The 22,972-nt window shown below is 47.1% G+C and overlaps 1 protein-coding gene across 3 annotated transcripts in view; it reads left to right on the top strand.

Moving 5' to 3' along the window:
- Positions 1-273: 273 nt before the first annotated feature.
- The window catches only part of RAP1A (RAP1A, member of RAS oncogene family), a 42,222-nt gene continuing 19,523 nt past the window's right edge, over positions 274-22,972 (top strand). Inside the window, exons 1-2 of one of the 3 annotated variants that reach the window (XM_064472403.1) lie at positions 274-394; positions 19,645-19,714. The gene's annotated coding sequence lies outside the window, so the exon portion shown is untranslated. Of the gene's footprint in view, positions 395-874; positions 991-19,644; positions 19,715-22,972 lie in introns of those variants that run through there. The other 2 variants (XM_064472404.1, XM_064472405.1) reach the window with 2 other exon arrangements.

Below are 22,972 nucleotides of genomic sequence, written 5' to 3' on the forward strand. Positions count from 1 at the left end.
TTGCAAAGCAGCCGCTCTCGGCCTAATCGCCCGCTCGGCCCCGGCTGTCACCCGCTGCCGTCGCTCGGCCTCCTTCCATCCGCCGGCGGCGGCCCTGAGGCGGGGCGGGCGAGGAGCCGGTGTCCCGGGGAGGCCCGGGGGTCCCCGAGCCGGGGTAAGGGGGCCCCGGCGGTCCCGGCCCCGCCGCCGCCCGCAACTTTCCGCGGGCCTCCCCGGCCGCGGCCCTTCCCGCCGCCCCGGCCCCGCGCCCCCGCCCGGCCCGGCCCGCCCCGCTGGCTCCTCCCCAGGCCGCGGCCGGTGAGGGCGGAGCGGACGCGGCGCCGCCGCCGCGCACAGCAGCCGAGCCCCGAGCCCAGCGGCGGCGGGAGGCGGCGGGCGGCCCCGGGCGGCGGCGGTGAGCGGGGCGGCGGCGGCCGGGGCAGGGAGCGGGCGCGGTGGGACCCCGCGGGAGGCGGCGGCGGGCCGGCTCCGGGTGCCCCCGCTGGGGCCTGGCCACGGCGAGGCCGCGGGGCCGCGTCCCGGCGGCGGGGCGGGAGCGGGCGGGTCCGGCGGCGGGGGTCCGGGGCGCCAGGCCGGGGCGGCGGGGCCGGGCTGAGCGCTCCCTCCCCGGGGGCGCGGCGAAGCCCGGCCGGCTGCGAGGGGGAGGCGGCTTCTCCTCGGCCCCGGCCGGGCGGGAGGGCTGCCCGCGGGGCGGCGGGTGTCCGCGCTGGGCCCCGGCCGGGGCCGTGGGGCTGCCCCGTCCCCGGCGGGACATCCATCTTGTGCGCCGGGCCGCCGGCTCCGGGCGAGGGGAGGCGTCGGGGCCGAGGCGGGGGCGGCTGGCCCTCGGCGCGGCGGAGGGTGTCACCGTGCCTGGGGAAATAACCAAAATTCTTCTGGCGTTTCGTGGAGTCAGGTGTGCGCCGGCTCCCCGTTCCCCCACATGCAGGGGCCGAAGGCGCAGAGGGGTGCAAAAAAGCTCATGGGTGCCCTCCCCGGAGACCGCTGGAGGTAAAGGGAGAGGGCGGGCGAGGGCCAGCCTTCGCCAACCGCCTGCTTCTCTGCCCCGCACGGACGGCAGGACCCTGGGGCAGGAGCCGTGGGGCAGGAGCCGTGGGGCAGGAGGCAGGTGGGATGAGGCAGGCCAAGGGGACGGCTCGGTGTTGGAAGCGGGCGCTGAGCAGCCCCTCGCAAGCCGTGCGAGCAACGCGCTGGTCCGCCCTCATCCTGCGGTCCCAGGGAGCCGTTGTCTCGGACCAGTTGGGCTCTGAAATGGTTTCTTTTGCTGCCTTCACTCGTTTTAAAGCGACAATTTAAAGAGAAGCTGTTCTCCACATAGGGAAACTTTTGTGTTTAGGTACTTTTTATTAATCAGTGTCTTTGCTTACGGTATTTGAGTTACAGTACAGGTGCTTTTTGTGCAAGGCCTCCTGCAAAGCCTTCTCGGTGGGAGGGTTACGGTTTGGACACGCCGAGTCGATACCGACCAACAGAGAACTGGAATTGGCTCTTGGGTTTTGCTTTGCTCACAACTCGGAAAGAGCTGCAAACAGGAAGGGCAAACCATGAAAACGCTGAGTTTCAGTAGGTTAACGAGGCAGATAGTATTTATTAAAGTAGTTGTTTGACTTGAAAACGCCTGTCTGCCTTCGGAGTATTGTATCAGCGCTCTATAATTAGTGTTGCTTTTGTAATTCTGTCTGAGTAGTGGTATTGCTCCATGTAAAAAGAGACACCAGATTATTTGAAGAGTTAAATTGAGGAACTGGCTGCTTAGCTGAGAGTGGCTGTCTGCCTGAAATGTTTCACTGTTGTGATCTTTGTCGTTACTTTTCCTTACTGAAACAGTGTGTTATTAGCTCCCACTGCTGCTAGCAGATCCCTCAGATTCTGAAAGGCTTTTAATGTGGGAATTCGTGAGACTTTTGGCAGTAACGGATGAAGCTATGGACAAAGAGAGAGTAGAGCGTTAGCAGTCAAAGGTGTGTGCCTTTAGTGAGAAGTTATCCCGAATGAGGCAACTTAAAGGGAAGTTTTAGATGGAGCTCCCTTGCCTTTGTGATATCCGCAACTTCTTTAATTTATAGAAGCGGTGTTGTTCACCATGTCCCAAGTAAGAAATGCTGTCCGATTATCCTGACATCATTATCACGTTGCTATAGTGACTTCATTACGCTGGGAATGCCGTGTACGCATCCTGTTGCTACGGAAAAGATCTGTGTAATAAATAAAAACATTTAATGTTCTGTTCGTCATTGTGGCAGAAAAAAAGCCATCGATTTATTGATGCGATTGCCTGAAGGCTGACGGCATATTCCAACACAAGTTTGTAATGCCAAGTTAGAAACGGGGAAACGGTCACTTGCGGTTCTCAGCAGATTGTCCCTTCCTTCTCTCTGCTGTGCCGGGTAGCTGAAGTTGTGAAATCCTAGTTTTGGAAATGAGGATGAGAATGTGTGTGTCGTTCTGAAAGGTGGAGTCGACAGGAAGTGCTGTGCTCGCATACACTGCTTCTAAAAATAATCTGTTTTCATGCGCAGTGTTTTCTACACACCAGGAGGAGAGGAGTGTTTGTGTTCTGTCAGGCTAAGATCATCCACAGGAAAGTGAGTTATACTTTGTAAAAGCAGAGATTTCTTACGGCCTTTGTAAATGTAGGAGACCATGTCCGGAAGGGTGTAGCTGGTGTGATCGAGGGGCCGGGTATGGTGCAGAAGAAACCTCGATGGTGTTTAGTAGGCCCAGCCGGAGCTGGCAGAGCCGAGACCTGTGATTCTGGAGACTCAGAGGAGCTAAGAGCGGTGTCCGTCATCGCGTGTCTTGGCCCTGGTGTGGGTCTTTAGGGTAAGTAGCTCCGCTGAAGGTTTTGAGAGGACTGCGTGCCAAAAGTGGCTGAATTACTAGCACAGTATAATTCCAGTGACACGTTAATGCTTTGATTTGGAGACTAATGTTTACACGGTTTATCAAAACGGTTTATATTTGAAACCATAAGGAGCAAATACAGACATAGACTATTTGTGATACATTTCATGGCTGCTCATCCCATCTGAGGCTTGTTAGTAAAAAATGAAATGCAGTTAGATAGCAGTGGTGTAACGTGGACATACTCTAACATAAAAGTTTTAATTGTATATTGAATCGTAGTCTTGGGCATAAACAACTTTAAACATTTGTTTGTGCTATATATTGCAGTGTTTTTTCTCATCCCATGCACGTGCACAGTGTACTCAGTGGCACTTTGAACTTGGACTTAGTATTTAGAGAAAAGATTGCTTCTGTGCAACTTCACAGAGGCCTTAAAAAAATAAAGAGGAATCCTAATATTCTGAGAACAGGAACATGTTATCTGTGTATACTAGAGAAAAGGAAGTGAATCTTCTGAACATACATGAAGCTCAAATCTTCACTCTTTATATTTGAAATGTTTTTTTACTTTGTAGCTGTTTGAAATTCAGAATTCCCCTGGGTCCAGTGTTGCTTTCAGCCCTGCTGAAATCAGCTGAGCAGAGCGCTGCTGGCCTTAGTCAGCTGGGCCCGGCTTTTTTTTTTTAGGATAATATGGGAGACTTCTGATTTTATTGCTTTCTTTTAATTTCTGATGAGCTAGATTAATGTCAAACATCAAGCAAGTCCGGTAGCTTTGTGTGTTTAATTCTGCAGAAGCAGATTCAAGAGACACCTAACTCTTAAAACTCGGTCAAGTGCTGGGTTGTGGTGTGGGTTTTTTTGTTGTTTTTTTTTTGTTGTTGTTTTTGGCCTTGATTTGAGGCGAATTTTGGTTTGGGTGTGTTTTTGTTTTTAAGAGGAGACAGTAGGGACGGTGGTTAGAGGACAGCCTGAATTCATTTTATGCTGAGCTCTGAAGTAGTTATTGATTTAATAGGTAATAGGAACTAAACAGAATTTTAGTGACAGCATCTTCTTAAAGGGTTGCTCATAAATCCTAGGGTCAAATTTTTATTTGGGCACTTGTGTTCACACTTTGCAAAAGTTTCTGAACCTGGAAACGTGACACCTAATGGCTGAGATAGGTAAGGATGTTAGAAAGCTGGAAGGAAAAGGTAGTCTTGCTGAGCTATCTTCTTTGATCCAGTTTCTTCAGATCCTAAAACTTGTGTGAGGTGTTCTATTTCCTGCAGTACTCAGGTCTGGTGGCAGCCAGGATTTGAGATTATTCAGGTTCCTAGACTGCTTTCTGGGTGTGAATTAGTGTCCTAAAAAGATCACCTCTCAAACAGGTTTCTCCTTGGATTATATCCCAGCATCATACGTATGGAGAGGATAAAGGAAGCCCTAGCTTTTTGTTCATAAAGCGCAGGTTGGAATGAGACTGCAGCTGTATTAGCTCCCGGCTGTCATTCAGCAGACTGAACGTACAATATGCTTTCCACTGCTAGTGTTGCAAATATAATCAAGGTCAGTATATTTCAGTTAATGGAAATGGTTAAATAGAGCATAAAGTTGTGAAGATTAATTTATTTCAATCCTACATATACAGATGATAGATTGTGTTGGTCAGTCCAAGAGGAGAGGCTCAATTTCTATGGGTAAAACATTTCCCAGAAGGGTTGACTTCTTTTTTTTTTTTTTATTAAAAAGCCGTACAGTTAGAAGTAGTAGTAAGTTATTCACCCTCTGCCGTTGTTCAATAAGATTAGAGCCCTTAGGCAAGTCATAGATTTAACTCCTTTGCTTTCCCATTGTTGAATTTTTATTGTTGAGCATTCAGGAACACTTGGAAGCAAGAACCAAGCAGGAGTCTGACTGATCCAGTTTAGTGTCTCCAAGACTAATATTAGAATTAAAAAAAATAAAAATCTGTGTTGGTTAAATGAGGAACTGTTGAAATAATATACCAGGAGAGAAAGGATTAAAATAAGTGTGAAGAAGATATACTTTCATTAATAGCTTCTGAGTAAGAAGGATATAAAAGAAAATTATCTAATGTAAAGTATCCGTGGGTAAACTTTTTATACAAATTTGTTGAAATAGAAATAACCGTTGCTTAGCCTGCATATATAATTGTGAATTATGTGTTGAAAAAATAGTACCTAGCCATATGACATTAGTTCTGGATTGCAGTGTGGCTTTTAGCTTTCTTCCCTAGAAGTCCTATACTCCTATGAAAGTTGGTGCAGGAATGATAACTTATTTAAATATCCTTCGATAGTCCAGACCAAATGCAGTTTAGATCTGTGTGTGAGACCAGTCTGTGTTCCGAGTGACTTGGCGTGGGGTTGTCGTGCGCTGGCCTTAGCTCGATGACCGGTTCTGCTCCGAGGTGTCCCCCGCTGTTGTTTTACTGCCTGTATTTGTGCCCCTGCCTACGGCCTTCCAGGGAGGACCCGGCGGTCTGCGGATGGAGCCCCCTCGGTAGGGGGTTGGCATCTTCAGGGTTGGATCACTCGGGGACCAGAAAGCAAATTAAGGGCTTGATGTGATGTAAGGGCATGGTGTGATGTTGCCCAAACAGGGTGAAGTCTGGCTAGGTGTTCCTCCTGACTGATTCTCTGGAAACCAATGCTATAGCATAAGTACTACAGATTCCTTGGGTGCATCTAGCCTTTTCCTTTCAGAACAGAGTAGAACGTTTCAGTTGGAAGGGACCTACAAGGCTCATCTAGCCCAACTTTTTCCTTAAGATTTCAGGATTTATATGTAAACAAGCTCTCCAGAATGCATGGTTTCTTTTGATTTATAAAATAGACAAGACTTCAGAGTACATACTGGTTTTCCTAGCCATGCCTTTGAGTTTTTAAAAAATGCAAATTATGTGCTTTAAGGTTGCTGTTTAGCTAGTGGACCTGGCGCTCAACACAGCATTTGTTTCAATAATGTAAAATTTTTAGGAGGAACCTGGTTATAGTATATAAAAAATGATGTTTTAATTGTATGTCATGGAGTATCACCAGGATTGAAAGCAACTACAAGATTAAATGGCTTTAATGTAAGCTTTGAGGCTCCAGCTGAGTGTGCTTTGAGTTGATTTCCTTTTGCTCAGGTGTCAGAGCAGGCTGTGAAAAAGCATCCTCCAAGGTCAGAGTGGATTTGCTGTGGGTGACAGTCCCGAGGGCAGAGTAGGAAACTTAGGTTTCTGTAGATAGTGTCCTCCATGTACAAAAGAAAAGATTTTTTTTCAAATTATATGTGGTATGATGCATAAAGTAGGTGTTTCATGCCTGTTAAGATCAGTTTACCTTGTAGTGTTAGAAGCAAAGGAAATGGAGAATGTTTGACAGAAGCTGTTCGTGGATGAGCAAGGTAGCTCTGAAACCTTGTGGTGTGAGTTTGGGTTTACCTCAGCATCCACAGATGTGTCACCAGATGTGTCACTGCCTGCCTCTTGGAGCCTGCCGTGGCAAGGGAGAGGCAACGCTGCACGCTGAAGGGACGAGAGGCCGTGATGACGAGTGGCAGCAAGGGGAATGTCAGTTAAAGCAAGGATGACTGTGCCTGTGGGAGCGGTTTAGCACTGGAACAGGCTGCCCAGGACCTTCTGGCGTCTCTGTTACTGGAGATCCACAGAACTTGACTGGGCAGGGTCTTGAGTGACCTGGTCTGACTTTGAAGCTAGCCCTGTTTGGAGCAGGGGGTTGTAGCAGAGACCTTTGGAGATCCATCGCAAGCCGAATTACCCTCTGTTTCACCGCATTTACATGGCACGGTTGCATTACCTGCTAGAGTGGGTGAGACACGGTGAGAGCCCCAGTGGGCAGAGCTTCAGGCTGTGGTTTCATGGTGGCTAAATGCAGTCACACACCCCAGTGTCCCCCTTGCTCTCATACTTGCATTCTTAGATGTTGAGGTAACTCAGGGAGCTTAGCTAGCTGAAAACTGTGAGCTAGTCCCAGAAATACATCTGTAGTTTTCAACCGGATCGCTTCTTGCTCTGACTCACTGTGAGGTTGTGCAAGTACCGCTGACTGATAGAGGAAGGAGTTGCAAAGAGAAGAAGAAACTGCAGTTCCTGACTATGTCTGACTTAGGGCAGCGTCCTTCTGTCGGTCTTGTGCTGGGGCTGTAGCAGGGGTAACGTGGTGGCTGTCTGATTTGCCTCTTGCATCTGGGAAGAACATGACCTGCGGCTTCTTCTGGATGGTGGATAAATAGGTGAATATTTGCTTTCTGTCCTCAGTGGTAATGGATTGTTATTTGCAAGGAACAGCCTGCATTTATGAGAGTTTATATCAAGCTGCCTTTCTGTTGCTACAGATGTAAGGTCTTCACTGCCTGTTTTTCAGTTAGCTTTGCTTGTTGTGTTGGTGACTGTTAAGACATCATCGGTGAGCTGGTTTTGCAGGTCTGCTGGCTGACTGAAACCATTCGGAGCGAAGTGGCTCATTATTAGAAGCTTCCTGCTCTTCCCTGTGACAATGATGATTTTGTTCATTAATGCCTGTTTTCTGAGCTCCCTTCTGAAGAAAGGGGAGTGCAGGGGGAAGCCGTACAGACCCTGGTGACAGCGGAGCATCGGTCAGGACACAGCATGTACCTGCTCAGCTGTTGGCACCTGGTACTTACACGGAAGCACTTTGTTCTGGTGCTCAACCTACTGATGCAATTTCACTTCCAGGTTTGGTGTGAAACAAGTTTTGATCTCCAAAGCTCTGAATGGGACAGAAACCGGTTGCTCCGAGATCACTTCTCCCCTTGCAAATACTGCAATAATTAAGGTTGTCTGAAGCAGTCCATTTAACGACATTAAAATGAGGAGGCTGTGGCAAGATGGGTGGTGTTCAGGGAGGAGGCACTGAGGGTTACATTCCTAATCAGAAATGGTGTGTTTAAACTTCAGTTGCATTCATCTTCTGTGGGAAGATCCTTTGAGGTGTGCGTGGGAAGAAACGGGACACCAGAAACCTTCCCTAATTTTGATCACCAATCATTTTGGGTTTTGTAAGTTCTCCCTTTGCAGATTGCACTCGCAGCAGCCAGTACCTCTAGTTAAAGGTGAGATTTAAAACTGTTGTTTCTGTTTCTCCTGCGATAGTAGTCCACAGGGCGTAACAGAGCTCCTTTCTCACCATGTCAGCTGGCTGGGGCAGGTAGGGCGGCTCTGCGTGAATGTGAATGTGGCCACATGAAGACGATGTTTTGATGTGTGTTGCTGCTCCGTGCTGCGAGTGGTCCAGCAAGTATTGGGTGCTGGGTGTTGGGAAATACCTGCTATACCTGAACAGGCACTTCCTCAGTGCGGCTGCAGTGGCTCGGTGTGAACCTAGGTGAAAGCACATATTTAATTCTTTGGATTGAGAAATCCAGATGCTGACAAAAGCAGACCTTGGTATGTTTGGAAAACTGTGGTTTGTTTTCTTTTGAGGAACAAAATCCTGTATCTGGGGGGAAAGTCTCACCCTCCACAGGGCTTTTATAATGGGGAAGAAGCAGGTAATGTAAGACAAACTGCAAAAAAAGAAAGCTCCAGGGCTGCTTACAGCCCACGGCTGCAGGTGGTTGCCTTGCCTTTCGTGCTCTTTCACTGTGTTTGACTGAAAATATGGGGAACGAAGGCAATACCAGTCCTGTTGAGCAGGTGGCCTGGGTCATTATGGTTTGTTATTTATTTTGAATACTGATAAATGGAAAGTATTTAAAACCATCTAGGGCACTAAAACGAGCTCTGGGTATGTCCATGGCAGTGGCTGTGTTATGGCTGAAAAAGATCTTTATTAATCACTTAAATGAGGCAGTCAAAATACGTGCTGCCCCGGTGCTTCATACGCTCACGTGAGGAGTAGGACGAGCAATTCTGTACTAGGTAATTGTCAAAAGTTAATGGAAAAGACCGCTTTTTGGAAATGCGCTGCAACTGGTAGCACCCAGCGTGTTGGTCAATCGGTTGTGTTGCGTAAGGGCCGCTTGCTGGAGCGTTGCAGAAGAGACGGTCGCGCTTCACTTGTGAGTGGCTAGAACTGCAAATTCAAGGCTGGCTGGAATGTTTGGGGGTTTCTGTTGAAATATTTGTTGGATCCAATGATGCTGTGTTCTGGAGTGTTCTAATACTGAAAAAATTTGAATTTGTCATATTTAAATTGGGGTACTGTGTGTGAACTCGTAGCTATGAAGTCTGCTCTTCAAAAGCTCTGAGCATCTATGGCTCTAGCTGGGAGTGCTCCGTGCTTCTAGAAGACCACTATTAGTGAATAATCGATCTGGAATCGGGCATCTCTCAAGTTTTTGACATTATTAGTTGGAAGCAGACCCTTACTCTGGAAAGCACCGAGTATGTGGGAGGAGCAGTTCGGCTGGATGAATTGGTTGCAGTGCCTTTTAGGTTGCTTTTTCTGTCATATTCTTTTCTCAAATGCAAATAAACTGAAGTTGTAGGGAGGGGCTGCTGAGAAGAGGAAAACTTTCATTACAGACAGCTGATGTGCAGAATAATATCTTTTATACGCCACCTACCATGTGATAGTTTAAAGTAAATCATAGTTCACTGGGTAAGGTTATTTCTGGTGCAATTCTCCTTTTTGCGTAAGTGGTCCCGTTCCAGCACATCTTGCTCTACCCTGAGATTCGATGTGTTAGCACTGTGCTGGGTAACTGTTACTGGGCGTCAGGCCTGAAGAACAGACATCTTGGTGGATTTATGAAAGAAATACAGGTGAAGGTAAAACAAGCCAATTGTTTCTTTCTGCTTTGGATTATAACACTAATTGTAGTTGAAAATAACATTAAGATTAAAGATACAGACTGAGATGGTTCCAGACAGCCTTTCTCATGAAATATTCATGCATTTAGGGTTTTTAACTCATCAGATCTCTCATAAAGTCATAGGGATTACAATACTATTACAGCTTTGTCTTGGTTTGTGAATACGCTGCAATGGCATATTGATCACTAGAATGTGCTCAAATTTAGAATAAAGCTTTTTCAGGAATCTCATTTAAAATGATGAAACAGACCCTTTAATGCTTCTGGGCACTTTCCTCAATGGTGTTGGTTCTGAGAAAGCAGGTCTTTTCCTTTATTCTGTAAGTTCAGTGCTTTGTAGCCTCTAGCTGTTAAATGGACTGTTTGCTCTAAACCCTCATCAAAAACACGGTATCAAGTAGAAGTCAATTTAGCACTAAAGCAAGCTTGAGCAGGGCGGGAGGGCAGCTGAGCGTGCCATTAGCAGGTGTCAGACTAAGTCATGCCTACAGAGCTGGGAGGCTGAGGCTTCTCGTGTTGTCCTTTTCATGCCAAGTTCATACGGACTGCATCTGTATGGGCAGAAGTTTAAAAAAGTTCCTAAGTCTATTTTAAAACCAGTGGCGGTAGTGCCCGTGCGTTTGTACGGCTGATGTTGTATTTGTAGGGTTCCTCTAGCAAAAAGAGTTGAATGGGAGTTTTAGCTTCAATGGAAGGGTGTCCTAACCAAAACGGAAAGCACAGAAATGGCGGGTAATGGCAATTAACATTCAAATTAAGAGTGGTGTGTTCTAAGGTCTTGCTCAGAGTGTAGAACTGACTGTCTCCAGGCCATATGTTGATCCAGTTTGCATGCTAACATGGGAGAGATTTTTTTCCTATCACCTTACCTCTTATCATTTCAAGACACATTAAAAAAAATGCTTCTTTCTTCCTGTTTGAGTACTGTTCCTGAGGTGGAGGGGAAGAGCTGGCTGATGCCAGTGTTGCTCATCTTGTTAGCTGCTATAGGATGTGTCCTCCCTTCCTTGGGAGTTAAACATAGCGTCTCTTCTGGGAGCAGGAGTCCGACTGCCCACAGGGTGTTTCTTGTTGCTGTTGTTTAGAGACAGCTGTATAATAATCTATTTTGGTTGTAATCAAGCTTGACCTATAAATACTGAAATGGCTCATATAAAACTGATTTAAACTATCAGAGCTATTTCCTTTGGGGGTTAGCATCACCTTTTATTTTCCATAAAGGAAATTCCAAGATGAATTGTCAAAGTAGTTTCGCCCTTTTAGGCCTGGCAGATTGAGGAGGGTTTACAAACTTCAGAGAAGCCCCAGTGCAGAGGTCAGCTCTGCCAGCGGTTCGGTTCTCAAACCTCCTGGCCTGAAAGCTCTCGCTGTGATGTCCTTCAGGCTCCAGCCCTGAAGTGTTAATAATATTTTTGAATATTCCTTCAGCTAAAATCTTCACTAGAAGAAAACTTAATTTTTGTTGTAACAGAAAATTCAGTTTCCACCCCCTTCTGTCCCCAGGTTCCAGGAAGCAGCATTAAGGAACCAAGCTAAATACTGAAGGATTAAGTACCATATTAAATAACTTAATTTCTTTATAAAAAGTAATCAAACTGTTACTTTTTCCATTTAAAGTTAATTCAGTACATTAACTTACTGCTATTCATGTTCCTATCAACCTTTAAAATCTGCCGTGAGAACATTTCAAGAGGTATGGTTCTACTTTACTGGGCTAAAATACATCCATCGTTAACTGTGTTGAAGTACTCATCACATGGATACTCATTGCTGTAGGGGTTTTATTTAAACTGATAAACAATGTAGTATTAATAAGTGGCCAGATGGTAAGTGGGGCTTTTCATTCAAAAAATCGTTGTTAAAACAGGCGTTTAATTAGCCGCAGTTGCGTGGGAACGGTGGGTGTTTTGGTTGCTTGTGGCTGACGCGCGCTAAACAGTAAATTTTTAAGGCAGTGAAAATCTCTAGGCTGCATATGCAAACCTGACCTTTAGATGGGTCTACACGGTCGAATCCAGTGTATACACATGAGCTGATCATTGCAGCTTTGCCAGTAAGATTTAAGGAATCTTAATATTTTCTGGAATTTGTAAGTTAGCCCAGTCTCCTGAAGAGCTGGGCACTGGTCCATGCTAACAGATGGCCTGTTTTTAGAGGCCTAATACTAGAATTAGTCGCTGATGGGTAGAAATGCGTTTGAAGAGCAGTTTAAACCTCTACAATTTTTTTCAAGAAGTTTCAAAGAAACCTTAACTGGGAGGAAGCTGTATTGGTTTCTCCACCAAAGATTTGATGCTGGAGGCCAAATAAGGACAAACTGGCTTCCAGTCCCCGGCAGAGACCAGTGCCTGGGCTTTGTCACCAGCGTCTGGTCACTATTACTGCAGAAATAAAACAAAGTGCAGGCTAAAGTGGCAGTGACAATCTACCTACCTCATGTCACTTATTTACTCTAATTATGTAAACCAGGAAGAACATAGTTAAGAACGTTGCCAAGCTACTATCAGCACAACAAATTATTCTTACCAAGTATAATGTAGTTGGTGTTTTGCTATGATTGAGCCTCCTAGAGTCTGTCTGGAATTTAATCTGGGTTAAAAAAGGTCAGGACATTTTTTCCACTAAAGAAAATGGAGAAAAAAAAAATGTATAGGACTTAAAAATCAGTGGCAAGTTGTGGATGTGGTAGACGGCAGATGGAGGAAGTCCCACGAGCAGCTTCTATGTCTAATGTTTATGCCCTTTAACTTTTATGTGTTTTGTTGACGAGGAAAGGGGAAAGGAAATATTTTTCTTTTCGTCTTCTGAAAACACCATCAAGAACTCCTCTGCCGAAAATACACGAGTGGCTCGAGATGGGAAGAGGAGAAATGGCTGAGCGCGGCCGCGGTGTTGCTTGGGAGGACCTGTCCCGCCGGCCGCCTGCTGCGGGCACTGCCTGGCTGATGCACCGCCGTTCTCTTCCCGTGATGTGGCCGCACGATGCTTCCTATTAAGCTGTTTTATATGTATAATTGAGAAAAGTCTCTTTTCTCCTAAATCTGCCCCATTTAGGTGGATCTCCTTCCCCCTGTGTGCAGATCAGTGCTCATTAGTATTAAATTTGCAGCAGTGCTGCAGTCCGTTCGGCGGCGAGGCTGCCAATTACAGCGAGTGACGTAGCGTTTTGTTCTAATTCGGGGATGCAGTGTGTGTTGGCCTTTGAGTTTTGCTTCTGGCTTCCTTCCCCCTGTCTTTGTCTGTCTGGCACATGTCCCTAGCGACTTTCTGCAAATGCAGACCAATAGGACAAAAAATAAATTAGCCGTTTCAGCGTGGCAAGCTTTAGCTGCCCAAAGGACTTGTTCCTTGCCCGGAGCGCTTCTGTAGCAAAGCAATTTGAAATGAGTAGGTAGGCAGTCACTTCCGTAGAAATTAACATTATGATATTTAATATTGCAAGTTCAGCATGAGGCTGGTTACAGAAAAGATCATAGAGTGAGGGAGGTCAGTCTCAATATGTTTGTGCATGAAATAACTTTTTCAAATTACAGAATTGTTGCCGTTTGCAGAGAAGTTTGTTTCTCCGGCTCGTGTGTGCGCGCTGTAGTTAATTTGCTCAAAGCGCCAGCCGAGCACAACGCTAAGTCAGAAAGGACAAGGCTGTTGCTAGAGGACTTTACTCTTAGCCCAGGCTTTTATGGCTTTGGCCCTGCATCAGTAACCTTCACGACACGCTGCGGAAGATGTGAAATTACGCAGAAAGCGGCGATCTGGACGTGGTTCAGAGGAGCACACGGTCGGGACTGGAGGTTTGGAGAATGGATGTGTGCAAGATTTGAAGGCTGGCCTCTCGCCTTTTCTGGCTGAACACTTCAAATAACACCTCAGAAAACCGTTTTTCTCCTGTGTTCTCAAATACCTGTTTGCTTATTGGGCTTGTCACTAGCCTTATTTTTTGCATGTGCTTCTTGCTGTGGTTTTTTGTTTTTATCTAATACTTTGAAAACAGAAAAAGGAATGTATTTCAATTTAAATTACTGAATTGTGATTGCCTTTCACTTGGACAAGGTATGCTATTAAAATGTTGCTACCTTGTTTGTAAATTTAAGAATTATTGGTGAAAGTTATGTTTTGGAAATACTAGAATGTTACAATATTGAAATATTGTTATACTTCTCACTAATTGCCATGAATTCAGTTTATAGTTACTTTATAAAAATGCTTTTTAGCACAGTAGTGTTTCAGGATTAGATTAAATTCCCACGTCTTATTGCAGGGAATTGGAACTCGCTTAGGAGTTGCTTCAGTTCTTCGGCGTACGCCGGCTTCCCCGAGGAGCAGGTGTGCTTGGTGGTCCAAAATACCCGTCTTGTTACCGCAGTATAAAATGGATCAATTAGGCAGTGCCAGTTCCTGCCTGGGACCAAAATGTTTTCCTTGTTTTTACAAGAAATAACTCGGGTTTTGGCCTGCATGGAATTTAGGAGAACAAAAGCTTATAAACCTAGAGGAGTGGATGTGTAGTGCAGAACCAGCACTGCTCTGCGGCGGGGAGTGACTCACCCTACAGCGAGGCTGTGCCTACAGTCAGTTACACTCCTCTCGCCTTGATTTGTATTTGATTTGATGCTGAAAGCAGTCAGTGGAAATGGTTTTACTGTTAAAATTGTAAAATTGAGGGTGAGATTCCTGCCATAATGTAACAGCACATATCTTTTACACATAATGTTAATACATGAAATACATTCGCTTGGGTGTCAGACACACCGCAGTGATAATGAGTAACAAAATAGGCAGGCTCTGAAGATCGTGTGAAAGGAAGTTTGTCTAATTGTGCTTTAAAGTCACGTTGAAGTCCTCCTTTCTGCTTAGTCTTGTCTTTTTTTTTGTTGTTCTCTCTTACTTTTCTGATGTTGATGGCCTCAGGAAAGGTGGAGGAGGTTTTCTGTGTACCCTAAAGACAGAGACATTGACTGCCTTGGGGAGGGGACTTGGCAAGTGAGTCAGTGGCAGTGATTTTTATTATTTCAGTAAATTCCATGCTAGCTCACAGGGTAAGTCTCTGGCGGTGTTTGTCTCACTGCTTTTTAGGGAAGGTGTCTGTTAATTAATTGTGCAATTTGCAGACAAACACCCTTTCATTTGGGATCCACCATCCCTCCTCCCGCAGGTCGCATGTAAGAATTGCGTAATTGCTGACAGCTTTGATTAATATTAGGGAAGTATTTAATGTGCTTTTGATTTCATTCAGTAATTTAATATCCAAGAACATGGTGTATAACAAATAACTAATGAGGGAGCAGATGGTGAGTGGAGCTGTCGTTTGGCAGCGCCGGGGCCGGGCGGCCGAACCGGCGCGGTGCCGCTGGCAGTTCGCAGCCTACGGTTTGGCAAGAGCTGGTCCTTGGCGAAGCCGAGGGTAGAGCCCTGGGCTACGTGTTTCCAGCTTTCACAGCTGTATTATTCTTCCTATTTGGGTGTTTTTTTAATTGTAGAGGGATCTGTCAGTTTTAGTGTGATTTTGATCCTCGTAAATCTTTCCTTTGCAGAAGTGCTGGATTTGAGTTTGTTTTGCAGACATGGCTGTGAGTAATGAAGGGATTTTGATGGGGTATTGAGCGATGTTCAGTAGACAATTTAAAAAAAAAAAATCCACCCCTTTTCATGGCCTGGTTTATAGTAACTTAAACTGGCATGACGAACATCTACAAGTTCAAAATTAAACAGGTTTGTTTATAGTAGCCATGATTCAGTATTTAACTGTCAGGGTAAAAATAACTGAGACATGTGGCTGTAGCGTCCCAAGAATCTGCCCCTCTCTCGGGGAAATGGGAAAGCGATGGCTGCTGGGGTCATGCCGCCAGCCCGAGGCGGGAGGTGCTGGAGTTCATGCAGACGCCTGCGTGTTTCTTTCCCAAATCTGTAAAATGCTGACAGCACGTTTCCCCTTGGAAATGTTAAACATTTCTGTTTCCGCATGTGAAAATCAAGCTGCTAGAAAAAGGGAGGTGTGGGTGATGAGCAAGCCAGCACTCCAAAGGAGGTTATTCCCTTTTTTTTCTTCCCTAAAGCAGGGTGAGTGGTGTTTGCTCCCTGCCCTTCTCCCCTCTATCCCAGGGGCACCACGGTGCATCTTTCCAGGGAACAGCAAGAGAGCAAATATGTGTCGGGTTAACAGCACATGGCTGTAGAAGCTGCACCTTGAGAGGCCATTTCATGTTGTCTCTAGGAACTGAGGCTTGTGGTTTGGCGCGTGCTCGTGCCGTGCCTCGCTTTTTTTTGTGTTCCTTTTCTCTTGCCCTTTTTTAAACTAGGGCTGTGTGAGGTGCTTCTTGAGTGAAAATGCAGTCTGCATTGCTGAGTTGTCATCTGTCTTCAGTCCTAGAGCTGAGACTGTGACAGCACTTTCACTGAAGATCCCTGGTTTCAGGTGTATATAAAAAGGATCCAAGCAAGTGCTTGCAGCCAGAGCTGCCTGAATGAACTCTGCTTTGCTGTAGAGTAACTTCCCATTGTATTTGGAAAAATATTTGATGAGGATTATGACAACTTCATTATCTGCTTCTGCAACACTTTGATTTCTGTGGCTCCAAGGTGGCCCATGCTCATGGCTCTGGAGGGTTGGATGCAGAGCTGCTAAAAAAAACCCAACAACTTTAAACAAAAACTAGTAATTTGTGTTTTCAAACTTACTATGATTCTAGTGTTAAAAGGGGAACAATTGCTTCTTTTATCCCTTGGAAGCTTTCAGAAATGCTCTTGGAAACAGCAGGTAGCCACGTAAAGCCAGACCATTTCATCTGGGGCTTGAAGGACCAGGGGCGCTTTCCAAGGGCTTGCCTCGCCGTGCCCCCGCAGTGCTGGCTTCGCAGGCTGAGCGCATGTCCTGCCCTGCCTGTGGATCGGGAAATACCACCTCATCTTCCGCCTCTTTACTTATGTGGGCAAAGCCTGCGAGCAGGACGGGACCCTGCTGCCTGTTAGTGAAGGCCCATGGATGTTGGGGGTAAGCCTGCGCTCCCCAGGATGCCGACTCGGGAGTTGACGGGCACGAGTTTCCACCCCGGGCAGGCCTGGGAGAGCCAGAACTGGGATCGGCCGGGAAAAGCAAAATACGAGGCTTCCTGCAACACAGCGCTTGCTTGGCAGACTTCTCGACGGCTGTTGGTCTGCTGCTCCAAAGCCAGAGAAGGACGTGGAGCCATAGGCTTTTAGTAGTGAACAGAGACTTTGGTGTAGCTGGTGCTGCAGGCTGAGGACCCTTCGCCTGTCATAGCAGGGTGTAGCCACGGGTGTGATTGCTGTTTGAAGTATCGCTGCTGCTGAAGTTCAGTCTTACTGAGCAAAGGGCTGTGACGCTGCAAGTATTACTGTCTTTTAAAGTAGGCGGACGAGGAGCCAGAAGGGTTACAAGGGCAGAGGGATGGTGGCACTGGGGCTTGTCCTGCTCTCGAGGACCGACGAGATGCTGCATCCCCCGTCTGGGTGCACCTCCACGCTCTCCCCTTTTATCACAGCTTGTAGACACCCTTCAAGTAACATGATGTGCATGACATCCGTGCCGCCCAGGCAGGGCTGGGAGGATGGCCTGTCCCGCTCCATCCCGCAGGGGCTGGGGCACGGCTGGGCTCGTGCGTGGGCTGCAGAGGTACGGGACAGGATGCCGGATTCATTTCAGAGAGGCTCTGATAGCATCAGCGCCTGATGCTTGTTTCCTGCGTGTGGCGATACCGCGCCTGGCACTGGCGTGTGGCGCAGCCTCCCCGCAGAGGTGTGCTGCCGAGACGGCGCCGCTCGGCACGGCACGACACAGTGGCACAGGCACTGTGTGTTTCTTACAAGAAAGAAACCTAATAGATTCCGTAAAATAATTTTTACTTTGTAGGTGATGCAGCAGTCCTTGGATTTTATCATGGCAATGCTGACTGCGAGTGGTCAAGTGACAGCTTCTCCCCTTTGTGATCGCTCAGGGGCCTGGGCTGCTTGAAGCGTAGCTGGCTTGCTCCTGCCTTCTTGGCAGCAGAAAGTGCTATGTTTTCATCTCTGAAAATGCGTTGCAAACTTGATACCACCTCCAGCAGGGTTAGGCTGACCTCAGTTTCTCTTTTGTAAGTGAAGTTTTGTGTAGAGTGTATTAGGGAAAAAGAAGTCCACCGGGAACACGGTGATTGGACTTAAGCAGTGCCCCTCTCTCCAGCAGGAAAAGGTTGTCTTTTTGTTGTGGGACACGCAAACTGGGAGAGAGGAGTAAAGAGCCTGGAGAGGGAGGAAGCTCCTGAGCTCTTGGAGATCCATAGCAGCCGACTTTCGGTGAGGGCTTGATTAATCCAGTTTGTCAGAATGGATGGAGTCTGTAATCTGTTTAAAAAGTGGCTGCACCTGTTTAAACCTACCTGGCGGACGTGTGCTCAGAGCGCAGCCAGTGCCCTCCGTGGCGTTTGCAGCCCCTCTTCAGCTGCCCCGTAACGCCAGCGCCTGCCCGAGCAGCTTCGCTGCAGCAAGTGGGAGCTGCGGAGGAGCAGATGCCTTCCCCTCTGCCCTGCCTCCCTCTCACCTCCTGGGCCAGCCGTGCCTTCTGACTCATTTAGTACTGACTCAGTTATTTAAATATCTTTGCTGATCTGTAATCTGTGGCTTGTTCTTCAGAAATACATTTCCCCAGGTTTCTGGGGCAATGCTTTCCCATGCCGGTGCAGGCACAGTTGCTGCAGGTGCAAAGGCCACAGGGAGGCAGTTTCAAGTAGGTTGGAAGAAGGGATGTGGCAGCCCAGATTCTGTTCACTTTCAGTAGTAGTTGGTCATTGAACTGTTCTTTAAAATTCCCACCCTGGGTTAGCTGAACAATGAATGGTCAGAATTGGAGGGAGGATAGCCACCGATATATATTTGGGGATGAAATCCACGGTGTCGAGGTAGGAGGCATTGCCAGAGGAAAGACGAAAGGTGAGACTTTGGAAAAGTGCGTGAAATTTTTGCAAATGTGGTCATCAACTAGCAGGTACAGGGGATTGGGGACAGAAGTGGCGACTTTGCATACATCCAGTAAAAATTGATGTAAAGAAAACAACAGACAAGCTATTTAAGTAATGATCTGAAAACAGTGCATAAGAGAGAAGTCCTTCTCCCTGTGACAGCAATATTTTCCTTCCATGTCTGTGGACTGTATTTTATTGCTATCCAATCTGGTAGACAAAAATCAGGAACTTGAAATTTCTAATTAGAAAAAAAGGGGGAAAAGCGCTCTAAACCCGCAAGGAACCTGTGCTCCTGAATGAAATCTCAAGCCAACGAGGTGTCAGGGTGAGCAGCCCTTGCCTGAGCTGGTGGGAGGTGAGGAGGACAGAGCTGGAGCGCGGTCCTGCGCTGCTGCAGCAGTTCTGCTGCCGGGCCAGGGGTGTGGGAGCGTTTCGGCTCGGCAGCTCGGCGGCGTCTGGCCCGGCCCGCCCCAAGCAGGGCGGTGGATGTGCTGTGGCTCTTGGAGTACGAGGCTCGTCGGCCATGGTTACTCTGTTCGCAGACTGAAGCTTTGTCACTGGATATGAAAGGTTGGATGGCTGAGCTGAGGCTGCGTGGCACAGGGACAAGTTTTATTTCCCGCTTCCAAAAGCCAGTGCAGTCCTGTATTAAACGTGAATGTGAACTTCACAGTTGTGAGCTTGATTTTTACTTTTTCACCTAAGAGAGGTCATTTTCCTCTGATTTACTTGAACTGCAATACCAGTTTGTAATGCGTTTTTTAAATTACATAATCAAATAGAAATTGTGGTTTGCTGTTGGCTTCCACCTGCCCCCCCCCCCCCCCCCCCCCATCTTTCACTGTCCTAGCGGCAAGGTTAAGTTGTGCTGGAGTTCTTGTTTTTAGGGTAATTTGTATTCAGAAATTGTGTAGAGCTCCACTGATAAAGCAAAGAGCAAATTTTGTTGCAGGCATGTTTTGATTTGAAACCATAAAGAGCAGATTTGATGCTTGCATACGGTGTCATTTGAAAAATGATTAATTCTTTTTTCTTTTTTTTTTTTTTTCAGTCCCTTGTTGGGAGCCTGGAAAAATCTTCAGTAGGGCTGCTAAGACTGATGAGAGATCTTTTATGCCAAGGTATGATTTTTTAAATGTTCTGAATATATTCCTGCCCTTGGGTCACACCAACCCCAGGCAGCGCCCCAGGCCTGGGGCAGAGGGGCTGGGAAGTGCCCGGCGGAGAAGGCCCTGGGGGTGCTGGCTGACAGCCGGCTGGGCATGAGCCAGCAGTGCCCGGGTGGCCAAGGAGGCCACCAGCCCCCGGGCTTGTGTCAGCGCTGGTGTGGCCAGCAGGAGCCGGGCAGGGATGGGGCCCCTGTGCTCGGCCCTGGGGAGGCCCCACCTCCAGTGCTGGGCTCAGGTTTGGGCCCCTCGGGACAAGAAGGGCCTGGAGGGGCTGGAGCGTGTCCAGAGAAGGGCAGCGGGGCTGGGGCAGGGTCTGGAGCACAAGTGTGCTGGGGGGCGGCTGAGGGGGCTGGGGGGGTTTAGCCTGGAGAAGAGGGGGCTGAGGGGAGCCCTTCTCGCTCTCTGCAGCTGCCTGAGAGGGGCTGGAGTGAGGGGGGGGCTGGTCTCTGCTCCCAGGTTACTAGTGATAGAGTAAATGGCCTCCAGTTGCATCAGGGGAGGTTTAGATTGGATATGAGGAAACATTTCTTCCCTGCCAGAGCGGTCAGGCATTGGAAGAGGCTGCCTAGAGAGGTGGGGAGTCACCATCCCTGGGGGGGTTGAAAAACTGTGTAGACGTGGCACCTGGGGACATGGTTTAGGAGGCCTGGGGGTGCTGGGTAGGGGGATGGACTTGATGATCTGAGAGGTCTTTTCCAGCCTTAATGATTCTATGATTCTATAATTCTATGATTATTTCAAATGAAATTGCTAACTGTGAAAACATCGGCAGTTTGGGAAATTAGAGAATTGCTGAGTGTATAATACATTGTTTAAAGGAAAAATTTGCCTGAAGCTTGTTTCCCGTAATGAGTAAAAGAAACCCTGAAGTTTTGTGTTCTGTCTTTCCTGATGTCCTCTGCTGTTGTACAAAATACAAATCCATGATTACAGTCTACAGTTTTTAAGGCTGAGTCAAGAATGTGTCTGCTCTTATTTTCTTTTTTTTTAGTCTTTTGTTATTGTCTTACTTAATGGGGATTGTGTCATCAGTTATGGCCAACGTTTCATTAAGTTATGCAAAACCATCAGACCACCTGCTCCTACCACTGTCTTCCCCACACTGAGCAGCATATCTGCACCGCCTGTTACTCGTAGCTCCATCAGTGTTTGGAGAAGGAAGGAGACACTAATGAATACAAACTGCCTTCCTCAGATGTATAAACTTGTACTCGGGCATCTGCATTTCACAGGGTGCGCGTCACGTTTCAGGTTAGCGTGAAGTTCTGGCACCCGCCCTCTTCCAGTGCTGTGTTCACTTACCTTCTTTGCTTGTGCTTCTCTCTCCCCACCACCCAAATACACACTTTTTTGATAGAGCTGATAGGACTTTTGTAACAGGAGTAGCTAATTTTTCTGCCAGGTTTCTCTCCTGAAGGGCCTCGGCCGTTCTCCCCACGCCGCCCTCCTCACAGCCTCTGCCCAGCTTCTTCCGCTGGTTGGGAAATACCCTGAAAGTTTTGCTTCTTTGTACCCTGATTCAGCCACCGGGTTGCAACAGGGCAAAAGATGATTTGTGCAGTTAAGAGGGCGCCTGAGTGCTTGGCTGAACGAAGGTGTGGGTGAGCGGGCGCTTGGAGCCATGGTTCAGGTTACAGCTTCATCTGTGCTTGCATCTGTCTGCTGGTCCTTCTCGGAGATCCTTCTGCCGTCCTGCCTGCGCCGCCTTTCATTTTTGTATATAGAAGCAAATATCCTGCGTCCTTTCTTCACCTCTCCGTCTGTTCCCAGGGCAGGGCCCTTCACTCTTCCTTCGGGAAGGAGCTGGGCGGTTTGGGGCTGATGGATAGCTGAATATCCGTTTCTGTCACTTCCCAGGCATCGCTGGTGACTGTAGCAGCAGAAAAGAGATGCTCCTGTTACAGACTAAAGAAGAGATTAATCCTGAGGTGTCAGGTGTTTTGCAGTGTAGGAGCAAAGTTTGTTCATAATTAGAGATGAAATCTGAACCCTACTAGTTTATTGCCCTGTATTTAAAGTGGCTGTACAGGTGCTGGGTAGGGTGGAGAGGCCGATGCAGCGGGGAGGCGGGAGCGTGCTGCTCAGGGCAGTGGTGCGTGGGTTAGTACGAAATGTGCCCTGTGCCCCCCGGGCGTCCTGCCGTAGCTCGGTGGCTGTGTGCGTATGGGGAGAGGGAGACGAGCAAGGGGCGTGCTGAGCTTTTTGCTTTATTTTTGCACCGCAGCATTCAGAACTAATGAGACCAGCTTCACAACATTTATGACAACACTAGAAGTTATTTTTTACACTCCTTAGCAAGCATATTATTTTCTTGAATCAAAAGAAACACTTAACACCGGTAATTTAATTCCATTTTGAAACGTAGCCGTTGCTTCACAGCGTGCGACTCCGCTACACAGAGCTCTGGATGGAGATGAATGCGACTGTGTCTAACTGTATTTAGGTGGGCATAAACAGTTGCCAAATGAAAAGTTGGCTAGGATGCAGCATAGTAATTTCTTGAGCGCTATTCATGTTGTATAAACAGATAACATTAACATACTTGTGAAGGAGCTACAAGATAATTAAGGCGTGTGGGGTTTACAGTAACAAGGCTCATGCGTTTCAGGATCTTGGTTTCCCGTTGCACCTGAAAAAAGAAAATCAGCAAATACTGTAGAGAAGAAATGAGAAGTTAGACTTGTACTGCTCCCAGCTGAAACTTTCCCACAAGTATTTTTACTATAAATAAGAAGTGAAAGAGTTCACAGCTAAATTTAACCCTTAGCTTCATTGCTTTCCGCATTTTCTTGGGGGGAACAGACTGTGGAACTGGAGGAAGATGAAGATAAACTGGATCAATAAGTTGCATATATACTTTATAAAAAATGCATTGCCTTTTATTTTTTAAGGATTATCAAGGGGAAAATAATGGCTCGATTGGAGTTCCCCTCTCCTTCCCATCCAAAATCATGGTTTTCGAAAGAAAGGAAGTGAATGTTACTTCTCAGGGAAATTCTCAAGCAGAAGAGCTTACAGAATTTTAACCAGAGATGTTGCCAGCGTGCTAGAGTTCATAGACATTACTTGCCCTACTTTTAGATATTCGAAGTTACCATTCTGGAAAATCCCTTTCAGTTTGACTTAGTTTCACAATTTCTATGAAGTTAAGCAACTGCAGCTCACGTAGAGTTGAAGAAAAACTGCCCCAAGGTACTTAAAACTACAGGC

The sequence above is a fragment of the Phalacrocorax carbo genome, chromosome 23, assembly GCF_963921805.1.
Source record: "Phalacrocorax carbo chromosome 23, bPhaCar2.1, whole genome shotgun sequence".
NCBI lineage: Eukaryota > Metazoa > Chordata > Aves > Suliformes > Phalacrocoracidae > Phalacrocorax > Phalacrocorax carbo.